The 16,220-nt window shown below is 42.1% G+C and overlaps 1 protein-coding gene across 3 annotated transcripts in view; it reads right to left on the bottom strand.

Moving 5' to 3' along the window:
- Positions 1 to 8,544, bottom strand: part of LOC126991026 (opsin-5-like) — a 71,206-nt gene extending 62,662 nt beyond the window's left edge. For all 3 annotated transcript variants that reach the window (XM_050849715.1, XM_050849716.1, XM_050849717.1), the window contains exons 1-2: positions 7,734 to 8,544; positions 5,037 to 5,609 (exon numbers count right to left, since the gene is read on the bottom strand). The gene's annotated coding sequence lies outside the window, so the exon portion shown is untranslated. The remainder of the gene's footprint in view (positions 1 to 5,036; positions 5,610 to 7,733) is intronic.
- Positions 8,545 to 16,220: the final 7,676 nt, after the last annotated feature.

The following is a 16,220-nucleotide window of genomic DNA, read 5'->3' as shown; positions in this document are numbered from 1 at the left end:
TGTTTATAAGCCAATTGCAACAAGTTCATGCTACAGTGATGGTGGAATGACTAACAGTTCCAACAATATCAGTATGCGAAGCTCTCTTTCTTGTTCATTTCCCTTGAGATCACTTCCAACAACATCAATATGCCACACCCCGTTCCTTACGACCTTCCTCAGAACTACTTTTTGCTCGCTGATGGCAAGAGTTATATATATGACAGCAGCCACTATAAATAACATTCACGTGCTCCACTAACGGGCTGGGACCATCCATCAGACCCCTCAAGAGAGCTTACCGGCGCTATAGGCAGCACGTAAGAAAAGAAAAATAAATTCAACATTAGTTTTGTCTGTTAGTAATAGTGAGCCGCAAATAGGTCAAGAAAATAGTTAAAAGACGGGAAGTATGTGGATTTTAACAAAGAAGGAATACTGTTTAGAAGTAGCTGTCCGTTTCTGAGTTGGCAATAATGAAGAGCTTGGGCCACGTAACCATGCCAGGAGTGAGATAGTTTTTGTTTTAGTGGTAGAAAAATCTGACAGAATACCGAAGAAAAGCTAAGCAGAATACAGCTCAAAAAAGCTGTTCCCGAAAGCTGCCATCGGTTTTTAAGTTGGTAATTAGGGAAAGTTTGGATCACGTAACCATGCCACTTAATTTTATGTTAATTTTTTGGTTTAGTGGTAGAAAAATTCTGACCAAATACCGAAGAAAAGTTAAGCAGAATACCCCTCAAAATAGGCTGTTCCCGAAAGCTGCCGTTGGTTTTTGAGTTGGTAATTAGAGAAAGTTTAGGGTACGTAACTATGCCAGGAGTTAGTTTTTTGTTTTAGTGGTAGAAAAGGTCTGATCGAATACCGAAGAAAAGTGAATCAGAATACCCCTCAAAATAGGCTGTTCCCGAAAGCTGCCATCGGGTTCTGAGTTGGTAATAATGGAGAGTTTAGGATGCGTAACCATGGCAAGTTAATTTTTGTTTTAGTGGTAGAAAAAGTCTGACAGAATACCGAAGAAAAGTTAAGCAGAATACCCCTCAAAATAGTCCGTTCCCGAAAGCTGCCATCGGGTTCTGAGTTGGTAATAATGGAGAGTTTAGGATGCGTAACCATGGCAAGTTAATTTTTGTTTTAGTGGTAGAAAAAGTCTGACAGAATACCGAAGAAAAGTTAAGCAGAATACTCCTCAAAAAAAGGCTGTTCGTAAAAGTTCATAAAAGAAGCCAGAGAGGTTATCAGTTTAGCTCCGGAAGAGAGTCCTGTTACGGCGCTCAAAGGAAATATCCGAAGCGGTTTTGGGAGTCTTATGAATTCCGTTGTTTTTTTTCGCTCCTTTCCAGACCCACTCGCCCGAGCCATCACCTTTTTGTTAGAATTCCGAATAAAAAAGGAAATCCATAATAGTTTTTTTTTTCACAGAAGCACTTTTTTTCTCTCTTCCTAATCCCTTTCCTTCTTCGATTTTCCTGAACGTCTCCCCTTTTCCTTTCCCTCCTCCATCTCCTCCTCCTCCTCCTCTGATCCTCCTCCTCCTCCTCCTCCTTCTCCTACTCTGATCCTCCTTATCCTTCGCGGTTGATGTCACGTGTTAATCTCCACCACCTCTTCCACCACCACCATCACCAACACCATCACCACCACCATCACCACCACCACCATCACCACCACCATCACTATCACAATCACTGTCACCAGCATTGCCAGATACCTCCAAATATTTCTTCTTCTACTTCTTCTTCTTCTCTTCCTCCTCCTCCTCCTCCTCCTCCTCCTCCTCCTCCTCTTTCTTCCCTTCAGATTTCCTACAACAATTCCATACGCAAGAAAGGAAGTAAACACACACACACACACACTTCAATCTTCCTCTTCCATCTTCTCTCCCCTCCATCCTCCTCTTCCTAGTCCTCCCCTTCCTCCTCCTCCTCCTCCTCTTCCTCCTTCTCTTCCGCACTGACTTCGAATTTTACATCTCCTCGAGAATCAATTTTCCAGCTGTCCATCTTCTCTTCAGAGCAAAATTTCTCCTCCGCCTCCTCGCATGTTTTCCCGCCTCTCCCCGTCTCTTCCAGCCCAGTCTAGCAAGGGTAAAAGTGGAGAGAAGGAAGACGAGGACAGTGAGGATAGAGGAAAGAAGTGATCGGAAGGATAGGTGGTGGCTGAGTGGTTAGCGTGCCGGGTGGTGTGAGGAGATGGTGTTTGCTGGACAGATTGTTCGCTGTGGCCTCGCCGGCGCTGCAGCAGGGGCGAGAGAAATGGGGGAAGGTTTGACCCCAAGATTAATTGGTCTCTTGTGTGTGATTCCTGGACGTGAGGGTTTCCCAAGGTTTGAGAAGATGGTGTTTGCTGGACAGGCTGTTTGCTGGGGCCTCGCCGGTGCTGCGGCAGGTGCGAGAGCAGGTCAAACAGCTACAGGTCCGTCTCCTTGTCCGTGACTCTGCCGCTCGTTTTGTTGTGTCATAAAAAGTATGTGTGGTGAATCTCCTCGTATCGCTGGTTTTTTAAGGAGACAGTTAGCGACGCAAGAACTCGGGATATGTTCCTTGGTTGACACGTGCGCTACTTCGCTGCTCCCTCCACGCTCGGCCCTCTGGCGGGGAAACGGTGAACTACGTGCGTGGGTGCGTGCGTGAGAGAGAGAGAGAGAGAGAGAGAGAGAGAGAGAGAGAGAGAGAGAGAGAGAGAGAGAGAGAGAGAGATTTACATAGATTTACATAGAAAATCAGACCACACAGACCCCATGGTCCAGACTTGGTGGTCTGTCCTTAAACCTAAGTGATTTTACATTAATCAGAAGACTCCAAAACGTTGCATTTCTACTCTAGTTGATATTAAGTTGAAGGAAGTGACGGTCGAGCTTATTTTTGAAGGAGTCAATCGTGTTACACTGGACCACTGATGATGGGAGCTTATTCCATTCTCGCACTTCAACGTTGGTGAAGAAAAATTTGGTGCAGTCTGAATTTACTTGTCTACATCTGAGTTTTACGCCATTGTTCCTCGTGCGCAAAGTGTCATCGATCATAAACAATGTTGATCTGTCTACATTCCTGAAACCATTAAGTATTTTAAAACATTCGATCAGTTTTCCTCAGGCGACGTTTCTCAAGAGAACATGTTAAGGGTAAGCCTTTCTTCGTAGGATTTGTTGCGCAAGGAAGGGATCATTTTCGTTGCCCGACGCTGAACACCTTCTAATTTAGCAATATCCTTTGCATGGTTGGAGACCAAAACTGTACCGCATATTCCAAGTGGGGTCTGACTAAACTGTTGTAGAGCGGGAGTATTACATCTTTATTCTTAAATAAAAAGTTTATTTTAATGAAGCCCAACATTCTGTTCGCTTTATTTGCTGCATCGATGCATTGCTGTGAGAATTTGAGGTTTGACGCGATTTTGACCCCCAAGTCCTTGACGCATTGAACGCTTTTGAGTTTAACGCCGCGCATTTCGTAATCAAACTTCTTATTCCTCGTCCCAACTTGAAGGACCTGGCACTTGTCTACTTTAAAGGGCATCTCCATCTATCCGACAAGCTGAAATTTTGTGCAAATCCTCTTGGAGGCTTTGCCTGTCTTCGTCAGTGAGAACCGAGTTACCAATCTTTGTGTCGTCTGCAAATTTACTAATGCGGTTATTGAGTCCAACATCCACGTCGTTGATGTAAATAATGAAGAGCAATGGGCCAAGAACCGAGCCCTGAGGGACGCCACTAGTGACCGGCGCCCACCCTGAGTTAAATCCGTCAATCACTACTCTTTGTTGTCTGTTGCTCAACCAATTCGCGATCCATTGGTTTACCTGACCGTCAATACCTATTTGCTTTAATTTGTAAAGTAATTTATGATGCGGGACTTTATCAAACGCTTTCACAAATCAAGATAGACTACGTCCAGTGATTTGGTTACGTCATAAACAGTGAAGAGGTCGTTATAAAAGGTTAATAGATTTGATAGGCAGGATCTTTTGTTTCGGAAGCCATGTTGTGAGTCCCCAATTAATGAGTGGCTTTCAAGGTAACTCACAATTTTGTCTCTAATTATGCCCTCAAGTAGCTTATCTACAACCGAAGTTAGACTAATGGGCCTGTAATTACCTGGTACTTTTTTGTCTCCTTTCTTAAAAATCGGTGTCACGTTAGCCTTTTTCCAATCTGAAGGGACAATGCCTTGTCGCAAGGACATATTGAATACGGTTGTGAGGGAGGAGAAGAGAGAGAGAGATCCAAACTTTTCCTCTTTTTAGCTTCATTCCAGACATCACACGGTCATCACGCTTCGAGGAGCCACTAAAGGCTTAACAATAAAATACCTTCGAATCTGGAGGAACCGACTTGAATCCTCTCTCTTGCGGCCTGTGGCATTGGAACCCATTTATATGTTAACTAATTTATATATTCATTAATCCATTTATTTGTCTATTCATGTAACCACTCCTTCATTCATTCATTCATTCTCTTAGTCTTCCACTCTTTATTCTTATTCAATTTTGTTTCATGCATTATTAATATTCTCCAACACAGCGCCGTTCAAGGTGGTTTGCAGTGACAGGCGAGACATCTTTCCCTTTTATCAAACTCCTTAAAACAAGAAAGTGACGTGAGGGAAAGAGGGAAACAGAGAGGGAGAAAGGAAAGGAGGGAGGGGAAGGTGAAAGGGAGGAAACTTGAGGGGTAAAATAAGAGAAGGTAGAAAAAGGGAGAGACAGGTAAAGAATAAGGGAAGGAAAGCAGGAAGGAGAGATGAGAAAAGAAGGGAGGTAAGGAAGAAAACATGAAGGCAACCGAGAGAGAGGAGATAAAGCAGGAATATGGAGAGAAAAAAGGAAAGAAAGAAGGAAAGAGATACAGGGAGAGAAAGAAGGTGGAAGAAAGAAAAAATAAGGGAACCGAGAGATAAACTGAGACATGAATGTAGAGAAAAAAAAAAAAGGAAGGGAGAGAAACAGGACGAGAGAAAAAAGTCAGGGGAGGGTGGGAGTTAGGGAGGAAAGGAGGGAGGGGTGTGGCGGAGGGAGGGGTGTGGCGGAGGGAGGGGTGTGTCCTCTCCCTAACCTACCTGACAAGTGTGGCGCTTGGAGTGTCTGGCAGCGGTGGTGGTGGCGGAGGTTGGGGTCCACGGAGCAGAAAATTATGTCACTGGCACCTTAGTTTCACCTCGTCCTTGTTCTTGTTCTTTTGTTTCCTTCGCCTTTCCTTGCTTTACTTTTTCTTCTGTGGAACTCTGGCGCCTTGTATCGCTTTTTAGGTCCTTGTACTTTGATCTTCCTTCCTTTGTTCCCTTAATTATTTTCTCTCGTCGTTTCCAGCTTTCGCCCACGTACAGAATCCTCGAGCAGTCTTTTTTCTTAGCGTTGTAACTCCACAAAATCTCTCACATAATTTCCTCTTTTTCTTTTATTGTTTTTTTTTCTTCTTATCTGTATTCTTTCTACGTTTTTTTTTTCTATCTGTATATCCACTGTTTCTCTGTTTCTCTTTTTCACTGTTAACACTTTCTATGTCAACTTTTTCCTTCTCTGTATCCACGCGTTGATATGTCTGAGGTGGCGAAGAACAGTGCTCGGAAGATTATTTACTTTGTTTCTCGTATTTCGTCTCGTCGTAGCTCAGTTCAGGTTGTAAATCCTCGCTAGAACACGTTTAAAAGAAGATAGTGAAGAAAAATAACAAAAATATCCATCTCTTTTTTGCTTCGATACTAAAATCCTTGCCAGAACACGTTTGAAGGAAATGGTAGTGAAAAAAAGGAACATCAGTAATCTTCTCGTTTGGCTTCGATTCAAGTACTAAACTTTACACCAGAACACGTTTGAAGGAATAAAGGATCAAGGAATAAATAAAAATATCCTTCTCTTTTTTGCTTCGATACTAAAATCCTTGCCAGAACACGTTTAAAGGAAATGGGAGTGAAAAAGAGCAGCATCAGTAATCTTCTTCTCGTCTGGCTTCGATTCAAGTACTAAACTTTACACCAGAACAAGGAATATTAAGAAAAATATCCTTCTTCTCGTCTTGGTCCGATTCAGATACTTTGTTCACATCCCAGAAAACGTTTAAAGAAAGAAAGAAGCGAAGAAAACCATCAAATCCCTTTCCGTCTTGCTCAACTTAAATATTAAAGAACGGAGTGGAGACTAACAACAAAAATATATTTCTTCTCCCCTTGCTCCGGTTCAAGTCCTTTAAACCCTCCACACAACACATTTAAAGAAAAAAAGAAAGCGAAGAAAACTTAAAATTCCCTTTCCGTCTCGCTCACGCTTAAACAAAAAAGAACGGTGTGGAGAATAACAACAAAACATCTTTATTTTCATCTTGTTCCAGTCCAGTTAGGTTTAGCTCACCGCCGAATACCTTTGAAGAAAGAACGGAACGAGGGGAGCGGTGAAAAGCAAACATTCCCCTCTCGTCTTTCTCAAGCCCAAATAACCCTCGACAGAACCAGTGTGAAGGAATAAGAGTGTTTTTAAACTTCTACAGAATACGTTGAAAGGGAGAAGAGAGGAAAAAGAGCATGGAAAAGCCACAATACCCTTCTCGTCTTGCTCAAACTCAAATAACTCTCAACATAACACGGTCAAAGGAAGCGAGTGGGAGTAAAAACAAACTTTTCTTCGTCTTGCTGCGGTTTAAGTACTTTTTAACTCTCCACATAACACGTTTGAAGAAAGACAGAAGAGAAGAACAGAAATAGCAACAACGCCTTTCTCGTCTTACTCACAATAAACAAACCCTCGACAAAGCACGGTCAAAAAGGAAGTGAAGAGGAGTAAATATATCCTTCTCTTCGTCTTCCCTTCGTTCAAGCTCATTTAGCCTTTGCCATAACAGGAAGTGAAGAAAAGAAAATCAACAAAACCTTTCTCGTCTTACTCAAACTCAACAAACCCTCAACAAAACGCAGTCAAAAAGAAGCGGAAAGGAGCCAAAACATCCTTCTCTTCTCCTCTCCTCGCCTTGCCTCGCCTCCAACACTAACCCAACCTCACCACCCGCCTGCCTAAAGAATGGAGAGCGAGGAACAAAAGCAGCCTTACCTACCCTTCGCTCCCTTGTCCCTGTTGCCTTGTTTCACCACGGCTTATGTACTTAATCCTCTCTTGAACACGCTGACATAGAGACGGGAGTGACGAAACTAATACCCGACAGCGAAATCCTTGTAGTAGGGAGGAGGAAGTGTGTAGGTATTTTGTGTGTGTCTGATGTTTTTTTCTCCTTTTTATTGGTTTTATTTCGTTTGTTTTTTTGTGTGTTTATTTTGCATTTTTTGATCTGTTTTTGTGTGCTTGTGTACTATATTTTTTATCTGTTTCTTTTCTGTATCTTTGTTTTTTTCTGTTTTGTTATTGTTGTTTCGTGTAAGTTTGGCTAGTTTTTTTTTTATTTTTCTTCTTTTTTTCTGTTTTTGTCTTCAGTGTTTCTTTACTTGCCGTTTATTTTCCTTGTTTACTTTCGCTAATTCACCACAAAGTTTGCCACGTTTAATCCTTCTTCTTCTTCTTCTTCTTCCTCAACTTTTCTTTCTCTCTTTCTTGTTTTTTTTCTGTTTCTCGTTCTCTCTTCACAAAACAACAAAACCTACCACATAATTTCATCATTCCTTCTACTGTTCCTCTTACTTTCTCTATCTCCCTTTCTCTATGCCCCTCTCCTTTTCTAGATCCACCGTATAATATGTAGCAATCCCTCGAGAAATCCCTCATCAAAGTTTGCCAGATGGTGGTGGTGGTAGCATTCCCTCAAGATTCCTCACCGAAGTTTAGCAGGTGGTGGTGGTGATGGTGGTGAAGGTAGATGCCAGAAGAGGTGAGGCTAGGCGCGGGAAACACGGCACTAAATCCTTGGCAGACCTTGCTTGGCACTTTGAGGCTTAACACACGCACCTACGAGTCCCTCCCTCCTGCCCTGCCTGCCTGCCTTCGGTACATTCAAGTGAGACGTTGTTTGCCAAGTAGCGTCGACGGCTCCCAGCGCGGCATGACTCAAGTTCATTTTTCTTTTTCCTTCTCAGTTAGCTCACGATTCATTATAAGGGCGTGCAGGTGTGAAGGGGAGGTGTGAGGGCGTGTAGGGGTGTGGCTTGGCTTGCATGGGTATGTGTGTGTGTGTGGATTGGTTGTGTGGTGTTTGTTTGGTTGGTGAAGGTGGTGATGGTGGTGGTGGAGGTGAGGATGTGAGTGCGTACTGTCTGTGTGTGTGTATTTGCGGGTTGAGAGGGTTAGTACGTGTGTGTGTGTGTGTGTGTGTGTGTGTGTGTGTGTGTGTGTGTGTGTGTGTGTGTAAGTCCGTCCGTCTGTCTGTCTCTCTAAATAACGACAACTTTTAACTTTTCTACGAGTGTTTGGACTCAAGCGAACACGTGTCAGAACTAATTGACGTGCCGGTGTAACATGGCATGGAGTAGGAGACGGAGGAGGAGGAGGAAGACGGAGATGGTGAGGGGAAGCCAGGCAATGAGTGCACGCGTGAGGGGAGCCAGGGAGCGAGTGAGGGGAAGGCAGGTTGTGACGGTGGTGGCAGCGGCGGGAAAGGTTGGGAGGTTCTCGCGGCCACGGTCTGCGCGCGAGGGGAGAGCGAAACCGACTGACTGTCACAAGACCTTCCTTACTAAACCTACCTACCTGCCTGTCTCCCTACTCTCTCTCTCTCTCTCTCTCTCTCTCTCTCTCTCTCTCTCTCTCTCTCTCTCTCTCTCGTTCAAATAGTGATAAATCTTTTCTTTGTTGTTTTTCTTTTTGTTTTGTTCGGAATTTCGCGTCTCTACGTAAATTAACATTTATTTAACATTTATTTATGTATCTTTTTGTGTGTTTGTTTGGCGGCTTTGCTTGCTTCCTTCGGGCTTTGTTTATTTGTTGTTACTCCTTTGTTGTTTGGGTGATGGTGTGTGTTTGCGTGTTTGTGTGTGGGGGGGAGTTAATTATGTTTGTTGTTTGTTTGTTTATTTTGTTTGTGTGTCTGTGTGTGTGTGTGTGTGTGTGTGTGTGCTTTTGTTTTATGTGTTATTCGATGGGAAGTACCCTATACACACACACACACACACACACACACACACATACACACACCCCATATCTTCCCTTCCTTCCTTCCCTCACACAAACTCCCTTCCCCTGCCCAGACCCTGTCCTTCTTTAACTTCCCCTCCCCTTCACACACTCCCCCCTCCCTTTCCATCCATCCCCTTCCCCCCCCCCCTCATCTCCCCGGTCCCATGCCACAGACACGTGGATCCATATTAACACCGTCGTTGGGTCTCCTCAAAGGATTAAGCTTCAGATCATTTAATTAGCGTGTCGCCGGGGTGAGGTGAGGGACTCAAGGCTGGGCGGGGTGAGCCTGCCAAGAGGTCTCTAGGCACGTCTGGGAGCCTTAATCACGCAGACGGGATTGTGAGGTATGCGTTGATATCTAAAGGCTGTATTAGGAGCAGCGAGTAGCGGGCTTTTTTTTATTAATGTTTACTTTTTTGTGCCCTTAAGCTGTCTCCTTTGCTGTAAAAAAAAAAAAAAAAAAAATCTTATTAAACATCTCGGCGGCTGGTCACACACGCATTTGACAAGGCTTTCCTAGGAGTTTCGGTCATTTCCACGGGCGATTTTGGTGACCCTAGTAGTAGTTTGACCCTTCTTCTGTACCCTGAACCTAAGACAACACTCATGAGAACCCGACTGATCTTCTTTTTGGACTTTAAAAATAGTTGATGTGAGGTGTGGAGGAGTCTGACAATACCAACTTTAAGCCTCCTCGTACAAGCTCATCGACCCTGGTAGGAGGAAAGAGGTCAGTTTTTTGTGTGTTAAGAAGGCTTAGAGAGAAGTGAGAGATGTGGTTTGTCATGCAGAGGTCACTGAAGAGGTTGTGGACGTTGATATCTATGCCTCCTCGGATAGGTTCGTCAGCCCTAGCAGAAGGAAGGACGTCGTTTTTTTCTGGTCAGAAGACTTAGAGAGAGGTGAGAGATGTAGTTTGTCACACTGAAGTTGCTGAAGAGGTTGCGAGGTTGCATGTATTGATATCTAAGCCTTCTCGGATAGGTTCCTCTGCCGTGGTAGAAGGCAAGGGGTCAACATTTTTGCAGTTATAATGCTTAGAGGGACGTGAGAGATGTGGTTTGTCACCCTGAAGTTTCTGAAGAGGTTGCGAGGCTGCATGCGTTGATATCTAAGCCTTCTCGGATAGGTTCCTCTGCCGTGGTAGAAGGCAAGGGGTCAACATTTTGGCAGTTATAATGCTTAGACGGACGTGAGAGATGTGGTTTGTCACCCTGAAGTTGCTGAAGAGGCTGCGAGGTTCCATGCATTGATATCTAAGCCTTCTCGTATACCTTCGTCTGCCCTGAGGAACGGGGTCAGTATTTTTGTAGTTATAATGCTTAGCCTTAGAGGGACGTGAGAGTTGTGGTTTATCACGGTGAAATAGCTGAAGAGCTTGCAGGGTTGTATACGTTTACATCTAAGCCTTCTCTTGTTGGTTCATTTGCCCAGGTAGGAGGAAAGGAATGATTTTTTTTGCTGAATTAATAGGCTTAGAGAGAAATGAAAGGTGTGGTTTGTCAGCATTGTGCCAGTGTGGGGAGTAGCTTCTTAATTTTATCAAAAGGGTTATATGACTCGACATTTTCTTTCATCGAGGGTTTAACAAGACGAGAAAAAGTGGGTTCATAGGGAAGGTAAGGCTATGTGTGTGTGGGAGAGGAGGAAATACGGACACCAGCTTTTTTTTATACACCAAAAAATTAACCCCCCCCCCCCCCCCCCCCCCCAGCACGCCGAGGGTATATAAATAAGGTGCCCGATAAACACTAACTACACCAGAACAACTAAGGAACCTACACCATACAACTGTACACTCCTACTGTCTTTCCTTCTCCCCCACCTGTACCTTCGCCACCAACCCACTTCCTCTTCTTACTATACCCTTGATTGTAAAAAAAAGGAGTATACATATATTGGCATGTATGTACGTATCGCTAAATGTTCTGATGTATTGACTGAAGTGACTGTTTACTTACGTGTTTGAATAGGTTTAGTAAGGCAGATAAAGTTGAGGTCAGGAGGAAAGAAAGACAACAGGAGTGGACAGATGGTATATTTGTGTGAATCGTTAAATGTTCTGATGTATTAAGTGAAATGATTGTTTACTTACGTGTTTGAAAAGGTTTAATAAGGGAGGTAAAGTTGAGGTCGGGAGAAAAGAAAAACTGCAGGAGTGGACAGATGTTGGTACCTATGTAAGTCTCGTTAAATGTTCTGATGTATTAAGTGAAATGATCGTTTACTTACGTGTTTGAAAAGGTTTAATAAGGGAGGTAAAGTTGAGGTCAGGAGGAAAGAAAGACAACAGGAGTGGACAGATGTTGGTACCTATGTAAGTCTCGTTAAATGTTCTGATGTATTAAGTGAAATGATTGTTTACTTACGTGTTTGAAAAGGTTTAATAAGGGAGGTAAAGTTGAGGTCAGGAGGAAAGAAAGTTAACAGGAGTGAACAGATATTGGTACCTATGTAAGTCTCGTTAAATGTTCTGATGTATTAAGTGAAATGATCGTTTACTTAGTGAACAGATATTGGTACCTATGTAAGTCTCGTTAAATGTTCTGATGTATTAAGTGAAATGATCGTTTACTTACATGTTTGAAATGGTTTAAGGGGAAGGAAAAGCGGGTGGGATGATCTCCTTTACCTAATTACATCAGAATGGGCAATAATAGGCTCGAAGGAAGATAAAGAAGAGTGGGATAATCTCCTTACCTCTATTATATCAAAGGTAATAAGTGGGTAATTACATCTAAGCTCTCCTTTACATGACATTACAGGATTGAAAAGGGATAATGATGTGACTGTTTTTTTTCCCTGTTTGAATAAGCTTAATTAAAGGGCCGTAAAAAAGGGGATCAAGGTCTCCTAAGTAGTGTTACATCAGAGGGAGGTGATAAGGACTTGATTTTACGGGGAGAGTTATACCATTTTAAATGCTACGGAATTTTGAGTCTTAATAATATACCTAATTGTTCTTTTTCAATAAATTTTTTTCTCTTCATACTTTTCTTCTTCTCGTCCTCTTCAGTTTCTTCTTCCTTGCATTTTCTTTATTATTCTTTCTTCTTCTCCTACTTCCGATCACTATACTCTTCTCCTACCTATTTTTTTTTTGTCTTAATAATATCCCTAATTGTTCTTTTTCAATATATTTTTTCTCCTCATACTTTTCTTCTTCTCGTCCTCTTCAATTTCTTCTTCTTTGGTATTTGCTTTTCTCTTTTTCTGCTCCTCCTTTTGAATATTACAGCTATTAGAGTCTTAATTATCCACAAGTATACTTTCTCAATATGTTCTTCTTGTCCTCTTCCTCTTTCTTCTCTTCCTCATCTCCCTCTTCATTTGCCCTGTCTCTTCTCTCTACTTCCCCGCAATCATATTACACTTTCTCTTCTTCCTCTTCCTCGTCTCTCATCTCTCCTTCTCTGCATTCATATTATTACGGGCTTTCTCCTCCTCCTCTTCTTCCTTCTCCTCCTCCTTCTCCTCCTGCTCCACCTCCACGTCATTTCTCCTACCCATCTTTTTTCATCCTCCTCCTGTTTCCCATTCGTTCTCTTTCCGTTTCCCAGCATGGAAATTATCGCCACCGTCCCATTCTTCCTCCTGCACCCGCCCCGTTCCTGCCGCCCATAAAGCCATCGTTGTGTGAGTTTACGATCGGCGCGGCGACACCACTCATTCGGAAGATTCGCTCAAGGGCCAATGACCGCCTACTTAAACCCGCCGTTGTGCTATCACTCAACTCTGACTCTCGCCAGCCGCTGTTTCTCCCGTCTGCCTTTTCCCTCGCCTGACTAAACCCGGCGTTGTGCTATCCTTCAGCTCTGACCCTCGCTAGTGGTTGTTTCTCCCGTTTAGCCTTTCCCCAGCCTGCCTAAGCCCGCCTGCCTTCCTTTCCCTCAGCTCTGACACCCTCGCCTCCGCTACTTCTCTCGCCTCCTGCCCCCGCCCCGCCATCCCGTTCGCTCGTCTTCTGCCAAACGCCCTGACTTGATGCAGATAAGACCGAGAGGGATGACTGTTTTATGGCATCTTACTCACCGTTCTGGAGGGTCACGAGATGTCTTTTAGGAGGTACGGTCGTCTTCCTGACATATATAAGGATAGTGGCGTGGATTAATCAGGGTTGAGTGACTGATGCGTCCTGATTCAGCGTAGATATGTCACTTTTTGTTTATCTTCATCTTGTTTGTTTTTAATGTGTTTGTGAAATGACGGGAGCTGTTCAGAGGTTAAAAGAGCGAGGACTTTAGAATCGTTGATGGCTGTAATGGTTGTGATTTACATTTACTTATTCAAATCAAGTCTTTTTCTCTCTGTATATTTAAAACCAGTCACTTCTTATCTTATTAACGTGATCCCCTTAATCTTGTGGGAATTCCTAGCATTTGGGAAGTTTTCTCATTTATTTTTCTCTATAATTTTTCAATCTGATTTTCTGACCTGTTCGATACGTTGGTAAATTTGGAAATAAGAAAATAGTAGGATTAGCAACTTTTGTTCTACTTGTTTTCTTCTTTTTCTAATTATGCCTCACCTGACGCAAAAGATAAAACTCATACTAAAAAAGTGATTTAGTTATGCCTTTGTTTGTGTAGTAAATTGTAAATGAGTCTTGCGGGATCTTACTTTCCTCTTCTTTTTACCATAGCGTCTTTTTGTTTATATTCATCTCCCTTCCTTGACGTAAATAAGCAAAATGCAAGATCATTCCATCATTAGTATTTCTCCCGCGGTGATCTGAGGGAGTTAATAAACTAAAGTGAGTCCAATTTCACGTGTCGCTCTTTAATAATTCTTTACGGGCGTGAGCTGTCCTAAGTAGATCAGACGGGATGAATCTTAATGCTATCCTCTAACGCTTAACATTTTCTTTACTCCGTCGAGGTGAGTGGGGACGAATTCCTCTTGTGTTTCTTGTTTATATTACATTATGAAGATGAGTTTAAACACGAAGGAAATTACTTACATGATCCTTATATTTTTTCGAACGAGCTGTAAAATTAAAATAGAGTAACTTGATTTCGTATAATATGTGTTCCCCTTCATGACTCTCCTTTATCTTAATATATGAAAATTAGATAAACATCCATATTTTTTTGTATGTTGGAATTCATTTTGTTTTTGTATTTCTTTTAATCAACACCTTGGTAGTGGCAGGTGGATGAGTGTGTGTGTGTGTGTGTGTGTGTGTGTGTTTGTGTGTTTGTGTGTGTATAAACGCGATGTGCGTGTATTTAACTATGTGTATGTACGTGCAGAAATGGTATGTATATCTATACGTATAACTCTGTGGTATGATCATAGAGAGTTAGGTGTGGTATGTATGTGTATTTGTAAGGTATGGTATGGTATGTATGTATGTATGTATGTATGTTTCTGTATTATGTGTTTATGGATGTTTAGATGTATACAGTTGAGCGAATACCAGTCCCTCAGGCGTATGAAGCGTTATAAGCCTCTCTAACGTTCCCATGGTTACCAATTTCCGAGTAAAAATCACATAATTGGCCTACACAACGAAACTTTTTTTCCATGTTTTATTGCAGCAAACACGAAATAAAAAATAAAAAATCCGATGCACGACTTTTTATAACGACGAATGTTTTTTAGTGTTTCTACAAAACGATGAAAACGCCAAACTACGTCCAATTATTTCCTTATATATATATATCTTCCTCTTCTCCTCTCTAGTAAATGTTGAGAGAGAGAGAGAGAGAGAGAGAGAGAGAGAGAGAGAGAGAGAGAGTGTAGCCACGTTGAAGGGTATTTGAACGTTACCCTTTTCTGAACGAGTAGTTTTTCCCCGTGCCACTAATGGAGGAAGGATGACCATTAGAGGCCCTTGTAAAAAGATCTTACCGACTCTATGGACTTAAAAAAAAATGTAAGGTAGGAGAAATAAGTATACAAAGCCATATTTATTTCATGATAATACTATGAATATGTATGTCAATATTTTTTTATCTTCTCTATCTGTCTATCTATCTATCTGTCTACCTGTCTATCTTTCTATCTATCTATCTATCTATCTTTCTTTCTATCTATCTATATACCTACCTACCTATCTTTCTATCTATCTCTACAAACTACATTAAATAAATAAAAAGAAATAACAGAAAATAATATGAGGAAACGCAAAGAGAAGAATAAATTTTCCTTCGTTTGCTTAACATTCATTTTTGCATATCGTTCGTTAATGTGAACAAATATAATGTGTGTGTGTGTGTGTGTGTGTGTGTGTGTGTGTGTGTGTGTGTGTGTGTGTGTTGCGTCAATGTTCCACATAAAACATATATAATAACTATATATTTTACAAACCTCAATTTTTTTTTTTGTTTATTTATTTATTTATTTATTTTTTTACCCCTCAAGGAAGATGCGGAGACGAGCGACGTGGGCGAGCAGAAGGCAGAACTTTACTAAGCCTTTGTTTGTAAGTGTATTTTTTTCTTTTATATATATTTTGTAATACCCTCTTGCCAACCCTTCTTTCTCTCTCTCTCTTTCACTGTATTATCTTATCTTCCTTATCCTTTCCCTCTTTTCAATCCTTTCATTTTTATCCTTCTTTCTACCTCTCTTTTTATCGTCTATAATAATGTCAATGATGTTTATTTTCTCTGGTCTTCGTTGCTGATTGTATTTTTATATCTGTTTTTTTTCATTTCCTTCTCGCCATCTCTTTCTTTTTACCTTCCTCTGTCTCTTTCTCTCTCTTATTTCGTCTTGTCGTCCTCCCTTCCTTCATTCCTTTCTTTCTTTCTATTCAAAACCATCCTCGTCCTTACCTTCCTCTCCTTCCTATCGCTTTCTTCCTTCCTTCCTTTCTTCCTCTTCCTCCCTCACATATCCCTCCATTCTAGCCTTCCTCCTCCTTCTCCTCCTCCTCCTCCTCCTCCTCCTCCTCCTCCTCCTCCTCCTCCTCGTCCTCCTCCTCCTCCTCCTCTTTTTCTCGACAGTCAATCATGTGTTATTCCTTCTTTTTGTATAATAAATTAAAAGGTTTTGGAGCTAACGTCACCTCGCCTTCACTCTGATTATTTCCCTCCTTCCTTCCTCCTCCTCCTCCTCCTCCTCCTCCTCCTCCTTCTCCTCCTCCTCCTCTTTACCCCCCCCCCCCCCGCAGGCCGTCAATCAAATATTCTCCTCAATAACAATACTAAAAACTGCGACACATATTCTCCCTTCTCTTCATT

The sequence above is a fragment of the Eriocheir sinensis genome, unplaced genomic scaffold (assembly GCF_024679095.1).
Source record: "Eriocheir sinensis breed Jianghai 21 unplaced genomic scaffold, ASM2467909v1 Scaffold23, whole genome shotgun sequence".
NCBI classification, from domain to species: domain Eukaryota; kingdom Metazoa; phylum Arthropoda; class Malacostraca; order Decapoda; family Varunidae; genus Eriocheir; species Eriocheir sinensis.
The sequence above is the reverse complement of the archived record's forward strand: the minus strand, read 5'-3'. Positions and strand labels throughout refer to the sequence as shown.